This window comes from Perca fluviatilis, chromosome 17 (assembly GCF_010015445.1).
Source record: "Perca fluviatilis chromosome 17, GENO_Pfluv_1.0, whole genome shotgun sequence".
Lineage (NCBI taxonomy): Eukaryota > Metazoa > Chordata > Actinopteri > Perciformes > Percidae > Perca > Perca fluviatilis.
Window position 1 is genome coordinate 35,943,810 of NC_053128.1, and position 23,434 is coordinate 35,967,243.

General features: G+C 42.0%; 2 protein-coding genes across 3 annotated transcripts in view; both read right to left on the reverse strand.

Annotated features, from left to right (window-relative positions):
* The window catches only part of LOC120545322 (molybdopterin synthase catalytic subunit), a 346,107-nt gene that overhangs the window by 253,993 nt on the left and 68,680 nt on the right, over positions 1 to 23,434 (reverse strand). The gene's annotated exons all lie outside the window — the stretch shown is intronic.
* Positions 1 to 23,434, reverse strand: part of LOC120545315 — a 65,860-nt gene that overhangs the window by 20,457 nt on the left and 21,969 nt on the right. The window lies entirely within an intron of this gene.

The following is a 23,434-nucleotide window of genomic DNA, read 5'->3' on the forward strand; positions in this document are numbered from 1 at the left end:
AGAGGACCTAAGTGACCTGGTAGTGATGTACGGCTGGAGCAGGTCAGAGATATAAGCAGGCGCTGACCATGCAATGCTTTATATGTCAGAACTAGAACCTTAAATTGGATCCTGAATGTTATTGGAAGCCAATGTAACACGGATAACACAGGAGTGATGTGTGACATTCTGTTGGACCTGGTCAACAGCCTAGCAGCTGAATTTTGCACTAGTTGCAGACGTTCCTGGGATGACTTGCTAAGACAGGTGAAAATAGAGTTACAGTTATCAAGTCGTGATGAAACAAAACCATGAATGATCATCTCAAGTTCCCCTTGTGATACCATGGTCCTGAGTTTAGCAATGTTTCTCAGTTGGAAGAAACACGTACGGGACAGAGACCTGACATGTTGTTCAAGAAACATATTCTGATCAAATATAACACCAAGGTTTCTAAGATTGGACTGTACCACTGAAGAAAGGGACCCCAGAAGATTAATAACTTTGGAGGCTGTAGTTTCTGGAGCGACAATAAGGACCTCGGTCTTAGCCTCATTAAGCTGCAAGAAATTGTTTGCCAACCAATCCTTAATGGAGGACAAGCAATTAAGCAATGCAGACACTTTGTTGATTTCCTCCGGCTTAAAAGAGACATACAGCTGGATGTCATCAGCGTAGAAATGGTAACTTATATCTCCAAATTGCCTAATTAAGTGGCCTAGGGAAGCGCTATACAATGTAAATAAAATTGGACCCAACACAGAGCCCTGTGGCACCCCACAGGATAGAGCCGTGTTTTCAGAGGAATAGGGGCCTAGTGACACTGAATAGGTTCTATCTGTGAGATAGGAGGTGAACCAGTCCAAGGCTCAGAGATTTAAGAAAAAAATTAGATCTCATTCATCACTATGATAAAAAACCTTTTCTGAATTTATACTGTAAACTATTTTGTCAATTAACAAGAAAAAAAGATAAACACAGACAAATATCCAGCTGATATAAACATCATCTCATTCTAATAAATCAGAACAAAGAAAGAAAATTTCATGTTTCATGATACATATGTTAGTACAAACTCAACACTTCCTGTTTCAAAATAAAGCCCTCTGGACAGAATCCTTTAGTTTCTATCCAGGCTTTTATTGTGAAGCATATGCAGGGTTCCCACCCGGTGCATCAGATGCAGCTGTTGCCAACTTGTGGTGCTGCTACTTTATTACACGGCTCATTAATCCTTACTTCAGACTGCAGCGTGTATGTTCACTGTTCTGTGAAGTCTTTGAGTTCTTCCTTCATCTTCTTCAAGTCATCAATGACTTTCTGACAGAGATCAGCTGACTGGATGATGGAGTCTGTTAACTTTCTGTCCTCTTCAGGGGATGCAGTAGGTGTGAAGACTTTCCACATAGTAGACAATACTCCGTCACTACTTCCCAGTTCAGACACTATCAACTGAAACTTCAACATATCTGTCAGAGTGATTCCAGCCTGACGTTCAGCTGATCTTTGCTCCAACTCCTCACACGTCTTCTTTATTTCTTCCAGGTCCTTCTTCAGCGGTTCAATGATCTCCATGAAGTCTTTCCTCAGCTGTTTTACTTTATTTATACTTCCACTCTCCGATTTCCTTTTTTACATTTGCACCAGCAACAACAATGGCTGATCCTGTTGCTATTCCTGCTCCTATTGTTCCTGCTGTTGCGATTACTGATGCTCCTGCTGCTGCTGCTGCTGCTATGCTGCACTTGGCCATAATGTTGCTACAAAGGCTGATGCTACTCCTGTCCCTCCTGCTACTTCTGCTCCTGTTACTCCTGCTCTGCCTGCAAGTAAGGCCAATCGGCATGCCAATGGCTGAGACTTCTAGTGCACCAGTTCCTACTCTTCTGACTTTATCTGTTTTCTTCTGCATCTTTCTGACTTCATCAGGGATCTCCCTAAACTCTGTAATAATCTGTCTCATATTTGGTTCTCTGCTGTCAAACTCTCTGATGAATGAAAATGCAAGTTCTTTAAGTTTGTCCATTAATTCAGAGAGATGAGGAGATAGGTCTATGCTCCTTCCTCTTCTTGGAACCAAGGCCATCTTCAGGACTCTTCGTCCTCCTGAAGTGTTGAGATCTCCTCTTCAGAGTGATGAAGAAGTTGACTTTAAATCAAACTGTGCTGATGTGATCAGGAAGGTTCTGTGGAGACAGGAAGAGACACACATCATCAGAATAAACACACACACGCACACACACACACACAGGTGTTTCCTCCCAGCTCCACTCAGGTACACTCTGCTGCGCTACCTCCATTCCCACCAACAGAACATCTAAACATTACAGCTTTTAAAAGATACATTTGGTTTATTTCAGAGTTAGTAATATTCATATACAGTTTATATCCACCTTATTCTTCGCCCGTTTCATTTCCCATGATTCATAGCGGGTTCAACTGACTAAACGGTTTTCTACTTCCGGTTGAAGTGCTTGTTTAAATAGGCTAGCGCTAGCTAGCGTAAAGGCTACGGTGATAGTTTTTAAAGTTATTAAAGTAGAAGATAATTGTTCGGTCAAGATGGGAAGTAGTCGGTGGCTACACACCGATGAAATCTCAAAAGATCGTGAAGACGACCGTATCAGAGTGCCACATCCTTCAAAATTGACAGTTAGGTGGATGACATGAAGCTATGGCCAGGAGTTAGCCATATTGATATCATTAATTATTATATCTTTTCGGAGGATGTAGAACGTGAGGAGATGGCGAATTACAAAAGCACCGAGGCCTTCAATTACTTCTATAGTAATAAAGTCAGGCGCATTCTTTTACTGAAGCACGGAGACTATGTCTTTTTGAAAGCAGAGGTAGTCAGGAGTCAAAGTGCTAACCAGCCTAAGCTTATCGCTTGGGTTATGCTGCAGCAGTCGGGGGTGATAGAGACTGTCGGATGTTCATGTATTGCTGGATTAGGGAGATCGTGCAGTCATGCAGCAGCTATCCTTTGGAAGGTATGAAGAAGAAAAATGTTCCTTTTGTTTTTATCTGTGATTTAATAAAAATAACGGTTGATCAGATCACTTTTGATGTATGTTTTTTCGATTTAGTTTAGCGATGTGGTGATGACAAAATCTGAAACACATGGAAAATGGCTATAGATCAGACTCTGGTAACGTATTAGGTGAATGCGCTCATTACAGGTTGAGAATGCAGTTACTACCGGGAAGACAGGGCTTGCCTGTACAGATGAGCAGTGCAGGTGGAATGCAGGGACAGCCAGGAACCTTGAGCCAAAACGACTGAGGGACGTAAACTTCAGCCACCACAGGGCAGGGGATGAATTTAGCATTAGGGTGCCAGGTGCTCAGCCACTACCAAACACCCCACAATATATGTCACATGCAGAATTTATAAATAATTTAAATAAAGACCCAACAAAGCCACTTTTCCTGTTGAAAAACAGTCTATTGGGCAAGAGTTACAGTGTAAAACCAGTAGTGCACCCCTGTAGCCTTGCAAATACTGCAGTAGATGCAAGATTGTTAAGACCCCATCAAGCCCATGTCGGTTCTGATCTCACATGTGAGGCATGTAAAAGTTTCTATGAGTTGTATGTTCAAGTGAGCAGTGCACAGGCTTCCGATTCTTCCGATTTGTGGCACAATGCAAGAAAATTGAGAATAACTGCAAGTTCAGCTAAAAAGGTTCCTTCTAGAGCATCCAGCAATCCTGATAAGTTCATGGCACCTCTACCCCTCCTTTCGTGGCAACTATGCCACAAATTATGGTAAGGAGAATGAGGTTGTTGCTGGTAATGCACTTTAAGAGCAAGGTTAGAGTATTACACATAGGGGCATCGTGGTTAGTGTCACAGAGCCATGGTTGTCAGCCAGCCCAGATGGGGTAATTGACTCATCTGTCCTACTCGAAATAAAATGTCCCGTCCCAAGTAAACTCCATTCTACCCTTTTGGATCAACTTGACCATAACTGTAGTGATATCAAGCTAGTAGATGGAGTACCAAAACTTCAGAAAACAGGTAGCCAAGGATATTACATGCAGGTACAATTAGGCATGTTTTGTGCTGGTCTGAAGATGGCCAAATTGTTTATCTGGAGCCCAAATGACAGTAATGTTCACTGTACCATTTGATGAGCCCTATGTTCTGGAGAGGGTAGGACATCTGAAGAGATTTTATTTCTCAACAATGTTGCCCCAGCTTGTGGATGAATTTGTTGGTCAGCGACTGAAACTGCAGAACAGATACATGAGCATAATGAATTCATAGAAAATATCTCTCAAACATTTTATTGAAATCACAAAACAACTGTTAAGTGCTGCTGCTGTCAACAGTATGAAAACTAATTTTTTTACACAATCAATTTCTTATTTGATTATATGATATGTATTGTTGTACATAAGTGAATATTTACAAATACAGAATGTTGTTCATGTAAAATTGTAAGCAAATCTGTTAAAATCTATTTTACACAAAGAATAACAACAAATGTCATACAAAGAGTAAATTTAAACAGTAAAAATAACAAAAGGCAGTGAGTGTCAATATGAAATATACAGGAGCAATTTATGTAGATGTGTAAAGTGTGTGTGTGTGTGTGTCTGTGCGCCAGATGCAACTGCAACATCAGAACATCACCGTTGTAACTTATCACTCAGCGGATGAGATCACCCCTTAAGTTGGCAAGTGCCGCACAGATTCTGAGAGTTTTTCAATCTTGGGGGTCATGTTTATCGGTATCACTTGAGACAAGATCTTGTATACTTTAAGTTCGCCTGATTGCCCTCTCAACATGAATCCGTACATTTGCAATCCTGCGAGTTGCTGTGACTTGTTCCTCAGTTAGCTGAGCACCCCCTCTAGTGAAAGCAGGCAAAACCAATTTAACCCTTCTTTCAAACAGTAAATCACGAATCAAGAACCCATGATCTGCCATGACTTCGTCTCCAGGCTTTAAATAGTCCAAGATACCAGAGTTCATAGTGATATATTTGTCACTGGCACGTCCTCCATATCCAGTTGAGATAAACATGATTAAGCCACATGGGGCAACAGCACACAAGGTATTTGATTGTGTTGTGCGAGTAGTAATGGCTGTAGGACTCCCCTCTAGAGTCAAGATTTTTCGCCTTCTGTAACAAACTTCGCTGCAATCAATGACACAGGTGGTGTTGGGAAAGCTTTTCTTGAATGCAGTTGGCATAGTGGCCTTAATGGTTTCTCTTGGGAGCCAGATAATAAGAGGGTGCAAGACCTCCTCCATCTTATCAATCCAGAATGAGATAACCTTACTGGCAACACTCTGAGACACATGAAACTGCCTACCAAGGTCACCCAGCACACGATTTAATTTCAATTTTATCAGTGTCATTAGTATCTGATCACGCACTGACAAAACAAAAGCCCTTTCAGCAAATCCATCTAAGGTGGAAACAAGAGAGTTGAAGGTTTCCAGTGAGACTCTAGTGTAGAGGAACGAATCGGCATCACTCTGAAGCATGGAGTAGCTGAAATCTTCAGTTTGTGTTGTGGCATCTTTGGCCGTCTCCTCAACACCTTGCTGTTCACCATAGTTGTGGTCCCAAAGCGATGGATCTTCCCACTGGGTGGAAACAGTGCTGTGTGAAGGTTGTGGCACCTCAGGTATGCCCACATGGTCTGTCACTTTTGCTGTTGCTGTAAAAACAAAGCACATAGGCTACATGTCAAACTCTACAGTTTCTGTCCATGTTTCTCACACTGACAACATTACAGTAAAAGCTTATGATAAATGGTGATGGAAGCTCTTCCTCGCTCAAGCTAACAACTACCTGGCCCACATAACTAAAGCAGTGGAGTTCATAGCACTAAACCTACAGTGACATTCAGTGGACAAAGGCATAAACCATTAATGGCCATGTTTTTAACACATTTACTCTATCCAGCGACATAATGGGCATATTGTTCATATTATTCACAATATATTCACAAATATTTTTGTAGCAGGCCGGTGGAGCTCGTAAAAAAAGCAAACAACCGGAGGTAGCTAGCTAACTAGGTTAGCTGTAAAATGGAAATCGCTAACCAGCTACACAATTCAACATTGAAAGTGGCTTACCTGTTGCTTCGACACGAACAATTGTACGTCTCTTCTTCACCACGTCATATCCAAGGTATAATTCCGAATTGGGATGGTCATCCGTGGGGCGTTTGTCAACAAAATGGTGCAAACAGACATACACCTTTTTCGGTGGATGCTTCAGTTTTAGCGCAGCTAACCACGCTAAACGTCTACTCTCTGTCATTGATTGTATCTAATACGGAACCGGACATGGGCATTCTCTCCTTATTATCTTATGATCGATGCACTCAGTTTCTAAAAAGTTCTTTATCTTCTTTGAATTGTTAAAACAACCAACAACAGCACATGTGGAGCCTGAACTCATTCTCTTGCTGCTAGTACAGGTAGTAGGTCTACCGCTACTAACCGGAAGTAGGCAACCGGAGTCATCGTCATGGCGGAACACAACCATATACACAACCAACCATATACACACAACACAACCATATACACAACCAAACCATATACACACAACACAATACATACACACAACACAACCATATACACCACACAACCAAATACACACAACACAACCATATACACACAACACAAACATATACACACAACACAACCATATACACACAACACAACTATTACACAACACAACCATATACACACAACACAACCATAACACACAACACAATCATATACACACAACACAACCATATACACACAACACAACTATATACACACAACACAACCATATACACACAACACAACATATACACAACACAACCATATACACACAACACAACCAAATAACACACACCAAACAACAACATATACACACAACACAACCATATACACACAACACAACCATAATACACAACACAACCATATACACACAACACAACCATATACACAACATATACACACAACACAACCAACACACAACACAACCATATACACCACAACCATACACACAACACAACCAAATACACAACACAACAAATACACACAACACAACCATATACACACAACCCAACCATATACACACAACACAACCATATACACACAACCAAACCATATACACACAACCCAATCATATACACACAACACAACCATATACACACAACACAACCAAATACACACAACACAAATATACACCACAATCATACACACAACACAAATATACACACAACACAATATATACACACAACACAACCATATACACACAACACAATCATATACACACAACACAACCATATACACACCACACAACTATATACACACAACACAACATATACACACAACACAACCATATACACACAACACAACCATATACACACAACACAAATACACACAACACAACCATATACACAACCCAACCATAACACACAACACAACCATATACAACAACACAATACATACACACAACAATCATATACACACACCACAACCATATACACACCAACCAAAATACACACAACACAACCATATACACACAACACATAATATACACACAACACAACCATATACAACCACACACAACCCAATCATATACACACAACACAACCATATACAAAACACAACCATAACACAAAACCAATCATATACACACAACCCAATCATATACACAACAAAAAAAACACACAAAACAAAACCAAATACACACAACACAACCATATAAACACAGGTACAACTGGTGGTACCTAGAGTCTCTAAAGTAGACTGGGAGCCAGAGCCTTCAGTTATCAGGCTCCTCTCCTGTGGAACCAGCTCCCAGTCTGGGTTCGAGGCAGAAACTGTCACCTCATTCAAGAATGAACTTAAAACTCTCCTATTTGATAAAGCTTATAGTTAGGGGTGAGGAGTTGCAGTGTTCACCTAACTGGCCCAACTGCTTCTCTTCATAATTGTTAGATTAATAATACATAACAAAGTAAGGGGGCAGGCCAGCACAGTCCGATCCGGCGGGGGAGTTCAAAGCCCGAACAGGCTACCTCTACTTATGACCTGTCTCTCTTAGTTACGCTGTTATAGTTACGCTGTTATAGTTCTAGACTGCCGGGGAACTTCCTTCGTTCAACACACTGAGCTGCTCTCTCTCCCTTTCTATTACTATTACCATTTGTGTGCATCTCATTCCAGAAATGCTTGTTATTAATCCTAGCTTCTGGGGAGTTTACTCCCGGAGTCCTTATGTTTTTCACCCAGCGTATTATTTCCTTGGAGAACGTTGGCACCAAGATCCTGGTTGCAGCTGTTGCCGTGGTCACTGCTGCACTCCCTGCTGAGCTCAGCGGGTTGCCATGCAATGTCATGCTGCTTCCTGCTGAACCCTGAACCCCATAAATAAAATTGAAAAATTGAATTGAATTGAACACAACTATATACACACAACATAACTAAACACACACAACACAACCATATATACACAACACAACCACATACACACAACACAACCAAATACACACAAAACAACTACATACACACAACTATATATACACAACACAACTATATACACAAAACACAACCAAATACACACAACATAACCAAACACACACAACACAACCATATATACACAACACAACCATATACACACAACACAACCAAATACACACAACACAACTACATACACACAACACAACCACATACACACAACACAACCAAATACACACAAACACAACTACATACACACAACACAACTACATACACACAACAACAAAACAAACAACACAACCACATAATACACACAACACAATCATATACAACACAAGAAGATACACAAACGATGCAAAGAAAACTACACAACCCCCAAAAACCAACAGCACCAGATAAACGCCGCTCCCTCTTTTAACATTGTGTTGCATACATCATTTCTTCATCTTCTCATCTTTTATAGAAAACATCTTATAGTCAATATGTGCAGGATATAATGTGGCAAGATGCGGTCTGGAATATCTTGCTTCATTATTATTGCTCCATGACATCTCACAACATCATTACTGCATCCTCCGATGTATTATAACCCAGAAGAAACAGAAGTGATTACTTGTTATGTCCACCCTGACACATGGTCCCCAGGACTTTTACTTTGGAATGGAACTGTTGACAAATAGCTCTGAGCATCTGGAAAAGGACAATTAGTTTATGTAACAAATACATAATACAATTACGTTGTTTTCATGTAACAAAGGGCTGTAAAAAATAATGTTATATGTACTTGCTGCATTCATTTACTGTCTTTTTCTCGTTAGTGCTCTGACCCAGAGAGCCGCCTTACTCTACTGGGACCAGCCCAGAAACAGTCAGGACAGATTGCATCTTTTTCATCCAAAAGAGAAGGACGAGACGTAACACAGCAGAGCAGCTGGAAGGCTTCTGCTTCCTGTTCCTGTTTCTAACTAGAGTTTCAGTCACAGAAGGTCATCTCAAAGATCTTTAGAGAGAAAACAGGACGTCTATCAGCAGGATATCAAGTCTTTAACATGAGCCTAAACTTCACTTCTTATAACCAAACTAGATCTTCCTAAAAACGGTCAAAAGTGTCCGATTTTTTTATTTTATATATATATATATATATATGTGTAAATAAAGACGGTAAGTGATATATATGATAGTGCAGAATGAGTAGTTTGACTTTAAATCCTATTCTAATGATGTGGACTGACAGCAGGCCTCTGGGTTTTCAGTCTATTATACTTGAACTAAAACTAACTTGAACTTTTCTCTCTCTGTCTCCTCTCTGCTGATGAACACATCAAGTCTTCCTGCTGGCTGTCAGCTTTTTTAAATCTGCTCTTTCTTACCTTTTGGTCTTCAGGTAGTACGCGCTCACCCAGTCTGTCTCTCAGCTTCAGAGTAGTTTCTCAGATATCACATGATCAGAGGAGCCAATCACAGGAGAGCCTGGACCCAGCCTGTTTCAGCTGCTCTCTCGGGGGAACTCAACCAGACCCAGAAAGCCTTTCCTCCCTCAGGACGTCACTATGATCAACATTTAGAGGAGAACTCTGGTTTCCTTCAACCTGAACTGAGAATAAAAACAGAGATGTGAGAGTAATAAGAGCTGAATATCTCTGCTGCAGAGACATGAATATAAAGTCCAGATCCAGGACCAGACTCTACAGGAATATAAAGTCCAACTCCAGGACCAGACTACATGAATATAAAGTCCAACTCCAGGACCAGACTACATGAATACAAAGTCCAACTCCAGGACCAGACTACATGAATATAAAGTCCAACTCCAGAACCAGACTACATGAATATAAAGTCCAACTACAGGTCCAGACTCTACATGAACATAAAGTCCAACTCCAGGACCAGACTCAAGAATATAAAGTCCAACTCCAGGACCAGACTACATGAATATAAAGTCCAACTCCAGGACCAGACTCTACATGAATATAAAGTCCAACTCCAGGACCAGACTCAAGAATATAAAGTCCAACTCCAGGACCAGACTCAAGAATATAAAGTCCAACTCCAGGACCAGACTACATGAATATAAAGTCCAACTCCAGGACCAGACTACATGAATATAAAGTCCAGCAACAACAGACTAGTACATGAATATAAAGTCCAACTCCAGGACCAGACTACATGAATATAAAGTCCAACTCCAGGACCAGACTCTACATGAATATAAAGTCCAACTCCAGGACCAGGACCAGACTACATGAATATAAAGTCCAACTCCAGGACCAGACTACATGAATATAAAGTCCAACTCCAGGACCAGACTACATGAATATAAAGTCCAACTCCAGGACCAGACTACATGAATATAAAGTCCAGCAACAGGACCAGACTACATGAATATAAAGTCCAGCAACAGGACCAGACTACATGAATATAAAGTCCAGCAACAGGACCAGACTCTACATGAATATAAAGTCCAGCAACAGGACCAGACTACATGAATATAAAGTCCAGCAACAGGACCAGACTCTACATGAATATAAAGTCCAGCAACAGGACCAGAGATTTAGGGCGTTTCCACATGAAAGTCCGAACCAAGGTCCGTACCAAGGTTCATGTTTTTGTTACATTGTATACATTTGATCCGGTAAGTTTTGGTTTCACACGGCAGTTTTGCAAGCGCACTACAGATCTCTACGTGACAAAACTACGTTCCCGTCATCACATACGTGAGCTGCGTCCCAGATACTTAGAACTGATTGGTTTGTTGGCGGCTTCCCGCCGTCCTCTCGGATCTCTCTCTGGGTCAGAGTTTCGGCTATTCAACTGCCCGCTGCTCCCCCTACTGACCTATCCCTCCTCTCTCCTCCCCCTCCTCTCCTCCCCTCCTCCCCCCCCCCCCCCCCCTCTCCCCCCTTTCCTCTTTTCCTTCCTCCTCTTTTCCCTCCCCCTTTTCCCCCCCTTCCTCCCTTCCCCTCCCCCCTCTTTTTTTTTTTTCTTCCTTTCCTTTTTCTCCCTTTTCCCCCCCTCCCCCCCCTTCTTTTTTTTTTTCCCCCTTCCCCTCCTGCCGCCCCCCCCCCCCTGCCGCCCCCCCCCCCCTCCCTTTTTTTTTTCTTCCCTCCCCCCTTTTGCCCGCTCCCCCCCGGGCCGCGCCCCCCTCTTGTTCCTGCCTCTTTCTTTTTTCCTTCTTTTTGTTTTTTTTGATTGGATGTAGAGAGAGAAGGAGACTTTCTTCCTGACCATTTTATTACGGAAAACTGATATCCCTCTCTCTTATCATTCATCGATCTCTCTCGATCCCTCTCTCCGTTCACCTTTTTTTTTTTTTTTTTTTTTTTTTTTTTTTTTTTTTTTTTTTTTTTTTTTTTTCTCTCTCTCTCTCTCTCTATCTCTCTATCTCTCCTCTCTCTCTCTCTCTCTCCTCTCTCTCTGTGTGAGCGGATGTGTGAGTGAGTCTCAGGAGCGTGTTGAGTTTCTATCTTTGTTTTTCTCTTTATTTTGGGTTTTGTATGTGTTTATTTGGTTGTTTGGTGGTTAGTTATTAGTTGGTATGAACAGGGCCGTGGTGATTTTCCTGGATGATGTGGTGAAGGTTGACACTGTGGTGGAGAAAGGAGTTGTGATCCGGGATACTTTCACCCCGGTTCTCCCGCTGGTGAGCCCGGCTAAACGGATCACCGTTTCAAACGCTCCTCCGTTCATTAAAACTGACGATTTGGCCAGAGAGCTGTCGCGGTACGGCCAGCTGATGTCTCCCATTAAAATGGTTCCGCTCGGGTGCAAATCACCAAAACTCAGGCACGTAATGTGTCACAGAAGACAAGTCTTCATGATTTTAAAGGACAACGCGGCGGATCTAAATTTAACGTTCAGTTTTAAAGTTGACGGCTTCACTTATGTTGTGTTTGCAACGTCGGATACGATGAAGTGTTTTGGATGCGGGGAGGAGGGTCATTTGGTCCGTTCCTGTCCGCGCCGGCCGGCCCCCGGTCCCGCGGATCCGGCCCCCGGTCCCGATGGGCCGGGCGGTTCGGCGGAGACGGCCCCCGGTCCCGATGGGCCGGGCGGTTCGGCCGATCGGGCCGCAGAGCCGCCTCCGGGGGGCTCAGACTCAGGTGTTGCGCCTCCTGCGGCTGACTCAGACTCGGCAGGTGTGCAACAGAGTGCAGAAACTGCACAGGTTACAGAAACAGACACGCAGGAAAAAGAGGGAAATGTTGAACATAGTGAGAGTGTAAACGAAGGCCATGCCCAGTCTAATGACAAACCAGACAATAACAAACAGACAGGGAAAAAGAAAGGCAGTGCTAAAGGAAAAGGCTGCAGTCAGGAGGTTATTAATGTGGCTGATGTTGATTTGGCTGAAAATCTGTCTGAAGAGATGGAGATCATTAAAGGTTCCAGCAAAAGAAAGAGCAGTGCTCACAAGGAGCAGAGTGAGTCAAAAGCTAAAAAGCTGCTGGAGGATCTGAGTGATGAGGATGAGGATGATGAGGAGGAATGTGAGTGGACTGCATCCCAAGCAGAAGAGTTAACTATTTATCCTCTGGATAAAATTAAGAAGTTCCTGCAGGACACTAAAGGGATCAAGGCAGTTAAGACCGAGCAGTTCTTCCCTGATCTCAGAGGGTTCATCAGGTCTGTGGCCTGGCTCAGGACAGATACAGAAGGGTTCACTAAACAAGAGGGTTACCGCCTCAAGAAACTGGTCACCAAAGTCAGAGCTCAACTGATTGAGGATGATGATTAGGTGTAATATGTTTCTCCACATACATGTTGTGTGTGTTTTTGTTTTTGCTTTTTCCTTTTTAATGGCGGAACTAAAAATTGGATCGTTAAACATTAATGGAGCAAGAAGGCATGTTAAAAAGAGCTTCTCTTTTAAACTGATGGAGCTCAAAGCTCTTGATGTTATTTTTTTGCAAGAGACTCACAGTAATGTGGAGAATGAGAGTGAGTGGAGGAAGCAGTGGCCGGGGGAGGTTATTCTCAGCCATAAGGCCTCTAACAGTGGGGGGGTCGGGGTGCTCTTCTCTAAGGGCTTTCGGCCCTGCTCCTTTAGTGTGGAGGAGATCATGTGTGGGCATATCATAAAAATTAAGGTTCAGTATGAAAATGTAAACCTTATTTTTATAAATGTGTATGCTCCAGTTCTGGCCGTTGAACGAATGACATTTTTAAACCTTTTGTGTGATGTCATTCAGGATTGTACTGATGATTTTTTGTTTTTGGGAGGTGATTTTAACTGCACAGAGAACCCCACTTTAGACCGAAACCACCTGGAGCCTCATCCTGCCTCCTCAGCCCGACTCAGGCGTCTGATGGAGGGCTGTGAGCTGAAGGATGTGTGGAGAGGGTTTCACCTGAACGCCAGGCAGTACACCTGGAGTCACTCCAGAGACAACATGTTGTCTTTGGCCAGGCTGGACAGGTTTTATTGTTTTAAACACCATTTTGGTGTTTTTAAGCAGTGTGTAATTACTCCTGTTGGTTTTAGTGACCATTGTCTTGTCCAGTGCTTTGTTTATATTCAAAATGTAAAATTGCACAGCGCATATTTGGCACTTTTAATACTGGACTTTTAAACGATAACTCTTTTAAAGAGGGGTTTGTGTGTGTGTGTGGGTATACACCAGAGCCAAAAGTCGTTTCCCATCGTTGCAGCAGTGGTGGGATATTGGGAAGGTTCAGGTGAAACTTTTTGTCAGCAATATACCGCGCAATGTCACCAAGACATTACCAGGTCTCTTCAAGACCTGGAGATAGTAGTAGTGGAGTTACAGGAGTTGGTGGATTCCACAGGAAATCAAGGGCATGTTGAAGCTCTTAAAGTCAAAAAGGCGGTTTGGCCCCAACCTGTTGGGCATCACAGCACAGGGGGCCCCTGGTCCGCTGTCGCTTCATGAACGCCCTCCCAGATGGATGCCCCCTCGCAGTTCTTTGGCTTGGTTGGAGCGGAAGAACGGGCAGAGAAAGATCATCCACTCCCTTCGCCCGCAGATGGAGGTACGATCACGGGGACGCTCTGAGATCAGGAGGTATGCCACATCGTTCTATAAAGACCTGTTTAGAGAGGAGTATGTGGAAGACGCTTGAGTCAGCTGCTCCTTTCTACGATGGCCTTCCTCAGGTGGGAGCTGATAACAACACGGTGCTGGACGCACCATCTGTCCCTGAACGAAGCTGCATGTGGCTCTGATGAGCCTGGGGAACGGGAAGGGCACCAGGCATCGACGGGCTGCCTGTGGATTTTTATAAGACCTTCTGGCCCGTGGTTGGAGAGGATCTGCTGGAGGTGTTCCAGGACAGCCTGAGCAGAGGACGTCTGCCGCTGAGCTGCAGAAGGGCAGTCATCACCCTGCTGCCGGAGAAGGGAGATCTGCAGGAGATAAAGAACTGGAGACCTGTTTCTCTGCTGTGTGGGGACTACAAGATCCTGTCCAAAGCTCTCGCTCGGCTTCGGAGGCGATGAGTGAAGTGGTTCATATCGACCAGACCTACTGTGCGCCGGCAGGTTAATGAGTGATAATATCACTCTAGTTCGGCATGTTTTGGACGTCTCTAGCTCACTGGGTATGGATACTGGTCTTATTTCCATAGACCAGGAAAAGGCTTTTGACCGGGTTGAACATCAGTACTTGTGGCACACGCTCAATGCTTTTGGTTTCAGCCCAGGTTTCATAGCTAAGATTCGGGTACTGTACCGTGACATTGCGAGTATATTGAAGGTTAATGGTGGTTTGGCTGCACCTTTTAATGTGCAGAGAGGGGTCCGGCAGGGATGCTCTCTGTCGGGGATGCTTTATTCCCTGGCGATTGAGCCTCTGCTTCATAAGCTCAGGAATGAACTTTTGGGTGTCTATTTTCCTGGGTGTGCTTCAGCTGTTAAACTTTCAGCTTATGCTGACGATGTCGTGATTGTTTTAAATAAACAAGCAGATATCAATACTTTGGTAGCGAATGTGAGTGTTTTTAATCACATCTCTTCTGCCAAGGTTAATTGGGCTAAGAGTGAAGCGGTGGTGGTGGGGGCTGGGTTGCAGGGCACTCTATCTCTCCCAGGAGGGCTAACATGGAAGAAAGGAGGGATAAAGTATTTGGGAGTGTTTTTTTGGGTGAGGACTGTGTGTTGAAAAAAACGGGGAAATTGCTCTGGAGAAGATAGAAGGCCGGTTAAAGAAATGGAAGTGGCTCTTACCGGAGCATGTCCTACAGAGGGAGGACTCTGGTTATTAACAATCTGCTGGCTTCCTCTCTGTGGCATAAACTGTCTTGTGTGGACCCCCTTCTAATTTGCTTGCTAAAATTCAAGCTGTTTTAGTTAATTTCTTTTGGGATAAGCTGCACTGGATTCCCCAGTCTGTTCTGTTCCTTCCACTGGAAGAAGGAGGACAAGGACTGGAACATTTGGCCAGCAGGGGCGCTGCTTCGCCTGCAGTTCCTCCAGAGGCTGCTCTATGGCCCTAAGGACCTGGTCTGGAGACCTCTGGCCCACTGGGTGCTGAACAGTTTTAAAGGTTTTAGATTAACGGATCCGCTGTTCCTGATGGACGCCAGGAAGCTGAGTGTCCAGTTTTAACTCCTTTCTATTGAGGCTTGTTCACCGTGTGGAAGCTGGTGGTCAAGGAGAGACGGCTGCAAGGGAGACTCCCTAAACTGGCTGCTGCAGGAGCCGGTGGTCTACGGGGACCGGCTGGATTACCCCTGCTGGGCTGCTTCAGGAGCCGGTGGTCTACGGGGGACCGGCTGGATTACCCCTCTGGGCTGGTTCAGGAGCCGTGGTGTTACGGGGACCGGCTGGATTACCCCTGCTGGGCTGCTTCAGGAGCCGGTGGTCTACGGGGACCGGCTGGATTAACCCTGCTGGGCTGGTTCGGCCATCACGGACACGTTCTGCAGAGCACGGGTGCTCACCCTGGGGACGGTTGTGGACATCACAGGACATAAACTAGACAATGCTGCTGCTTTGGCAGCTGTTCTGGGGTGAGATCCGTCAGGATCATCACCAAACTGTTGGACTACTGGAAGCACAAACTGTCCGGACATGAATCCATCATGTTGGAGCAATATACTGGTGGTCTGACCACACCTCAGACTGAGGACTCCTTCCGATTTATGTGTCTGTCCATGTCTGGATCACTATGTTGGTCGTTTTTAAATGTAAAGCACTGCATTTTAGACATGAAGGAGGTGAAAGGGAAGGGTTTTATAAACTGATGGTGCTGTGCTTAAATAAAAGTAAGCTCCACCAACGGGTTGACACACCGTGGCGAGGGCATCTGGGTTGGGCTGATGTCCAGCCTGCGTGGAGGAGTTTATATAAGCCCCGTTAACAAAAAGAGTAGCTGACCTTCAGTGGAGGGTGCTACCGGATTAGTGGCGGTCAATAAGTTTGTGTCTGTCATTAGTCCTGGTGCTAGTGATAAATGTCCCTACTGTGATGAGACAGAAACTGTGTTTCATTGTTACTGTGAGTGTGTGGCCTGCCTCCATTGTTCTTACTGCTGGATAAGCTGTTCAGTAAGGTAGGGGAGGTCTTCTCTAAAAACATGTTCATCCTTGGGTTCGGTACAGTAGGTTTGCTAAATATAAATGTCAGTTGTTGAATTTCATCCTGGGCCAATCAAAGATGGCGGTGTATGTGAGTAGGAAGAGGAAGGTGGATGACTCTGTTGATGTTAATGTAAATCTCCTGTTTGCTCGGATGGTGAAAGCCAGAATCAGGATTGATTTTAACTATTATGCAGAGATGAAGGATGTGGATGAGTTCAGGGTGATCTGGGCTCATGGTGATGTGTTGTGCTCTGTAGAAGGAGACCAGCTCCTCTTCTCTCAGGAGCTGATGTCATGTAGTTGAGTGTTTATGTCTGTATGTATTTATTGGCCTGTTGAACAGTTTTTTTTGTAAATAACAGAAGGGAACATTGATTAAATAAAGTTCCTTTAAAAATCAAAAAATCTCTCTCTCTCTCTCTCCCTCTCTCTCTCTCTCTCTCCCCTCTCTCTCTCGCTCTCTCTCTCTCATAAGCACCGAGCTGTTCCTTAAAGGAGCTCCCCGTTCTTGTAACACAAGGAGAGCCTGCCAGAGATTCCTGTATTTGGTCCGAAAGTCCGAACCATCCAAAAATGCTTTCACACTATCAACGAACGGACCATGGTTCAGTTTGGTCCGGACCGAGACCACCTCTTTTTTCGGACCAAAATTTGGTCTTTTGATCTGGACCGGTGCGCGGGGGGAGGTTTCACACCTTTAATTTTGGTTCGGATCAAACTAAAAAGTCCGAAAGTCCGGACCAAACGAGGTATGTGTTAAAAGCCGCCCAAAGTCTAACTCCAGGACCAGACTCTACATAAATATAAAGTCCAACTCCAGGACCAGACTCTACATGAATATAAAGTCCAACTCCAGGACCAGACTCTACATGAATATAAAGTCCAACTCCAGGACCAGACTCTACATGAATATAAAGTCCAACTCCAGGACCAGACTACATGAATATAAAGTCCAACTCCAGGACCAGACTACATAAATATAAAGTCCAACTCCAGGACCAGACTACATGAATATAAAGTCCAACTCCAGGACCAGACTACATGAATATAAAGTCCAACTCCAGGACCAGACTCTACATGAATATAAAGTCCAACTCCAGGACCAGACTCTACATGAATATAAAGTCCAACTCCAGGACCAGACTCTACATGAATATAAGTCTGACTCCAGGACCAGACTACATGAATATAAAGTCCAACTCCAGGACCAGACTACATGAATATAAAGTCCAGATCCAGGACCAGACTCTACATGAATATAAGGTCCAACTACAGGACCAGACTACATGAATATAAAGTCCAACTCCAGGACCAGACTCTACATGAATATAAAGTCCAACTACAGGACCAGACTCTACATGAATATAAAGTTCAACTCCAGGACCAGACTCTACATGAATATAAAGTCCAACTCCCGGACCAGACTCTACATGAATATAAAGTCCAACTCCAGGACCAGACTCTACATGAATATAAAGTCCAACTCCAGGACCAGACTCTACATGAATATAAGTCTGACTCCAGGACCAGACTACATGAATATAAAGTCCAACTCCAGGACCAGACTACATGAATATAAAGTCCAGATCCAGGACCAGACTCTACATGAATATAAGGTCCAACTACAGGACCAGACTACATGAATATAAAGTCCAACTCAGGACCAGACTCTACATGAATATATAAGTCCAACTCCCGGACCAGACTACATGAATATAAAGTCCAACTCCAGGACCAGACTCTACATGAATATAAAGTCCAACTCCAGGACCAGACTACATGAATATAAAGTCCAACTCCAGGACCAGACTACATGAATATAAGTCTGACTCCAGGACCAGACTACATGAATATAAGTCTGACTCCAGGACCAGACTCTACATGAATATAAAGTCCAACTCCAGGACCAGACTACATGAATATAAAGTCCAACTCCAGGACTAGACTACATGAATATAAAGTCCAACTCCAGGACCAGACTACATGAATATAAGTCTGACTCCAGGACCAGACTACATGAATATAAAGTCCAACTCCAGGACCAGACTCTACATGAATATAAAGTCCAACTACAGGACCAGACTCTACATGAATATAAAGTCCAACTACAGGACCAGACTACATGAATATAAAGTCCAACTCCAGGACCAGACTCTACATGGAGGGGAGAAAGATATGGCGTTGTGATCATAAATATAGTATATCTATGATTGTGAATGTGAAGCATAAAGGCGCTCAGAAGGACGAAAATGCTCACTTTGGTCACTTTTGACCCCTGTTGTACATCAGTGGGTGTAAAACCAGGGAGTAGGTTGTTTATTGATTTATACATTATTTGTGATGTTTGAAAATGAACCAGATCAGTGAATATCAATGTTTATGATTTGAATAATATTTAATGTGTGTGATCCCTGTAACCGTATAGAGCTCAACAATGACCGATAGGAAAGGTCAGTTGATCTCAGGAGCAGAGCAGTAGCTGATGTAAACAGGAAGACAGACTGATTCAGCAGAAAACCCTCCAACCTGTGATCCATACCTGTGTTTTTAAAGTCCTGGTTAACCCAGAACGAGGTCCAGAGAAATGGATCTGAAGTTCCTGAAGCTTGGTGACGTGGTGACTACAGACACTGTCTGGAAGAAAGAAAATAATAAATCATATAAATCTAAGGCAGTATGTTCAGTTATTAGTTATGTCAATCTCGTATTTCCTCCTGATCTGATCATTTTAAAGTATTTCCAGTTCCAAAGTGTTCTTACATGTGTTGTTGGTCTGTGATGTAGAGGAGGCAGAGAGAGAAGAGAACAGTTGATACAGTATATCAGTAGAGAGGGAGGAGGACCATCTGGGGTCACATGGTTTAAGAAAAACTGTTTGAATTCAAATCATCAGTAAACAGGAAGGGAGGGAGGAAGCTCTGTGGTCACGATTTCACACAAACTGTCTCAGAGACATTTGGAAATCAGAAAGAAGGAAACGGCAACTTTTAATGTCTATCAAAAACTAACTTTGACAGGCAACACAAAGGTGAGATTTATGTTTTATCAGAAACATTTTCAAACAGTATTTCCCACTTTTATAAGAGAAAAGATTTCAGTGATGAAGACAATGATGGTAGTTTAGTTGGGGTGAACCAAACATTTCCCCAAATTTCCATATAAGTTCTGAATATCTTTATAGTATGTGAACAAATAGAAGAAATGTGACTCTGGTTTTGATTGCTGTCGATGTAACCTCCATCCAGAACCAGACCCACAGCTCAGATGAACAAAGACAGACCAACATTTAACTACTTTTACAGTGTGATGGCCAAAAGCTCCACATGGTAACAACAGCCAGCAATGGTAACACTGTACACAATGTCCCCCTATTCTGTTTAGTACACAGGTTAACTTTACAGTCAGCCACACCCCAAACTATTCATGCTCACTAAAGTAGTCTAAACACTGGTCATTTGATTTATAATCTACATATGTATTTGAGCCTTACACTGTTTAAATGGAGTGAACACATTTTAAATTGTAGGGTTAAATAATCATTGTTGTGTTATATTAATCATCATGTTTTGTTATTTGTTACCATGCTGGAGGGCCGGTCCTTCCTGGGGGAGAAAAGGCCAGGCCAAAGGTGAAGAAGGACTGTTATATCCTGAGGCCTGTTAATCCAGCCATACCATGTGCTGCCATGTTGTGGGGGGGGATCTCAGTTTCCCCTTCTGTGTCCTTTGGTTTGTCCCAACCAGTATATATATGTCCCCTTGTGTCTGATTCAATCAGGTCAGTTTGTTTAGTTCACATCCTGTTTTGTTGTTGATATTTTGAGTATATTATATTGTTGACATCTGTTAAAATGCCCAGATATTAAGTTCTTGGTTTATATTGTTTAGCATTTTTTAAGGTCAATAAAAAATCTCTTTCAATCAAAACTCCTGTTCTCCTCATTGCTTTGTCCCTGACATAAAGATATACATATAACTATATATATTAAACAACAACAACAATAGACCTTGTTAACCCTTGTGTTGTCTTCCATTCGACCTTGGACACGGGTCCCCCCGGTCAAAACTGGAGATCAACACTTTTTCTGATGTTTTTGTCTCTTTTTTTCAACACTTTTGGTGCTTTTTTTGAAGTTTAACTCTTCTTTTCACTACCATGTATAAACACCACTAACAAACTTATTATCAAGTTTTACACTTATTTTTGGAATTCATGGTCATTAAACCTCATTTATAGGAAATGACCTAATTCTTGACTTGAAAAAAACAGAAATTTTGAATTATTTAGACTAATATTATATATAATGGAAAGATGATCACAGACGTATACAGTATATGTCAACGTTCAGTGAGGAGACTGTTTCCAAACATTGAATAAAACACCCAAAATGTACTTTAGTTTACTTGTAAAGAATCATCCATTTTGGGGTTATTTAAAGTTGTTATTTTGGGTTTAATAGGTAGATATAAAAAAAGAAACTCATATTTCTGATATACCATATTTTGAAAACGGGTCAAATTTGATCTGAAGACAACACGAGGGGTCAAGAGATAGACAATACTCTCTCTCTCTCTCTCTCTCTCTATATATCTATATATATATATATATATATATATATATATATATTAACCAACAACAACAATGGACTTTGTTAAGAGTAAGATAATAGTGCCGAGTGCAAAGGCTGCTGGAATAAATATGAGATGATTAATGTAAGCGGTTTCTTTATGAGGTAGATGATATGACAGTTTATTAACAGCGTGCTTAGACTTATATTTGACAGTGATGATATTTCCATGTTATTAAACTATGTAAACTATAAAGGATGTATAATTTCCAGCTCCAGTGGGTGTTTCAGCTTCAGTTAGTTTCTTTCACCACCTGCTGGTCAAAAGGAAACATCACTGCTGGTTCATCTTCTCCTTCAAATGAAAACTTTATTGACTTTAGGACACTTTTTAATAACAACCCAGTTTAAAACAATGAGACATAATCAGCATAACAACCAATAAAATACTAAATAGAAACAGAGAAACTCACTGAGACAAAAGGAGTCACCAAATAAAACATGTTCAAATCCTCTTTCTGATTGGATAATAATCTTTGTTTCATATCGCCAGTTATCAGACTCCCTAACTGATTATCTTCTGTATTTATATAATAATAATAATAATAATAATAATAACAATAGGAGTGTTTTCTGATTGGCTGATCATGTCTTGAGATACAACTGAAACATGAAAGGAAACATTACCAAAAGGTGGTGAGTTTCTGTCTCTACGTCCTCCAATTATTTAATATCAACAATGTTTGATATCAAATACTAAAGATCACAAGTTTTATTGGGTTGGACCTGAAATTTGTATGTATATATCTGAATATATATATGATAATATATAACATAAATATGGCATAACAAAGAGAAATAGACTTTTCTTGAAGAAAGAAAAAAACTCAAAAAGCTGCTGATGATATTAATAATAAAGAGAAATACATGTTAACTGAAGAAGGTTTAGTAGAAAGTTCAACAGATTCATAAGGCTGCTGATGATCCAGTGAAGACACTCTGAACAAACTGGTTTCATTAAGCAGACATTTTATTTTATTTTATCATTTTATTAATGATTCACAGAAAACTACAAATCAATCATGATATTATTCCAGGAGCAACAACAGAATATAATAAAGAACTTATTAGTCTTCTTGAAAAGATATCTTAATTTTTTTGTTGTTGCTTCACACACACAGAGGAATGTAGATGTAGATGCATTAATATGGATTAACATGCACAGCACAGCGATCAGTTAGGTAGTTTCCAGGAGGATGACTGGTACCTCTCCAGCTACCAGTCACCACTCACACTACCCTCTTCTTCAAATATATATTTACTAAGAATATATTTAATCACTCAAAAATAAAACAAAACAAAAGTACAACATAAATGGATTAACATGTTTTGTCTTCTGAAATATAACTAGTCATTAAGCATGAATACACATGAAGACACCAGGGTATATCATATATAATCACATATATTGATTATAATATACATCAAATGAAAGAAACATTAGATTTTATGACTGAAGTGTGAAACAGCAGAATATTTGTGTCTGAGTCAAGATTAGAAAACATCATCTGTACAAACTGACTAACAGGGGAAGGAAACATCATGTTTAACTATGTCATATGGATATTTATATATATTATATATGTCAGGGATATGTTGGACTAATTGATAGTTGCAGCAGTGACGCATCTAAAGCCAGTGGCAGTCTGGGGCAACCATTAGTCCTGGGCAGTGGCTCAGGTTCAAATCTCTCTCTCTCTCTCTCTCTCTCTCTCTCTCTCTCTCTCTCTCTCTCTCTCTCTCTCTCTCTCTCTCTCTCTCTCTCTCTCTCTCTCTCTCTCTCTCTCTCTCTCTCTCTCTCTCTCTC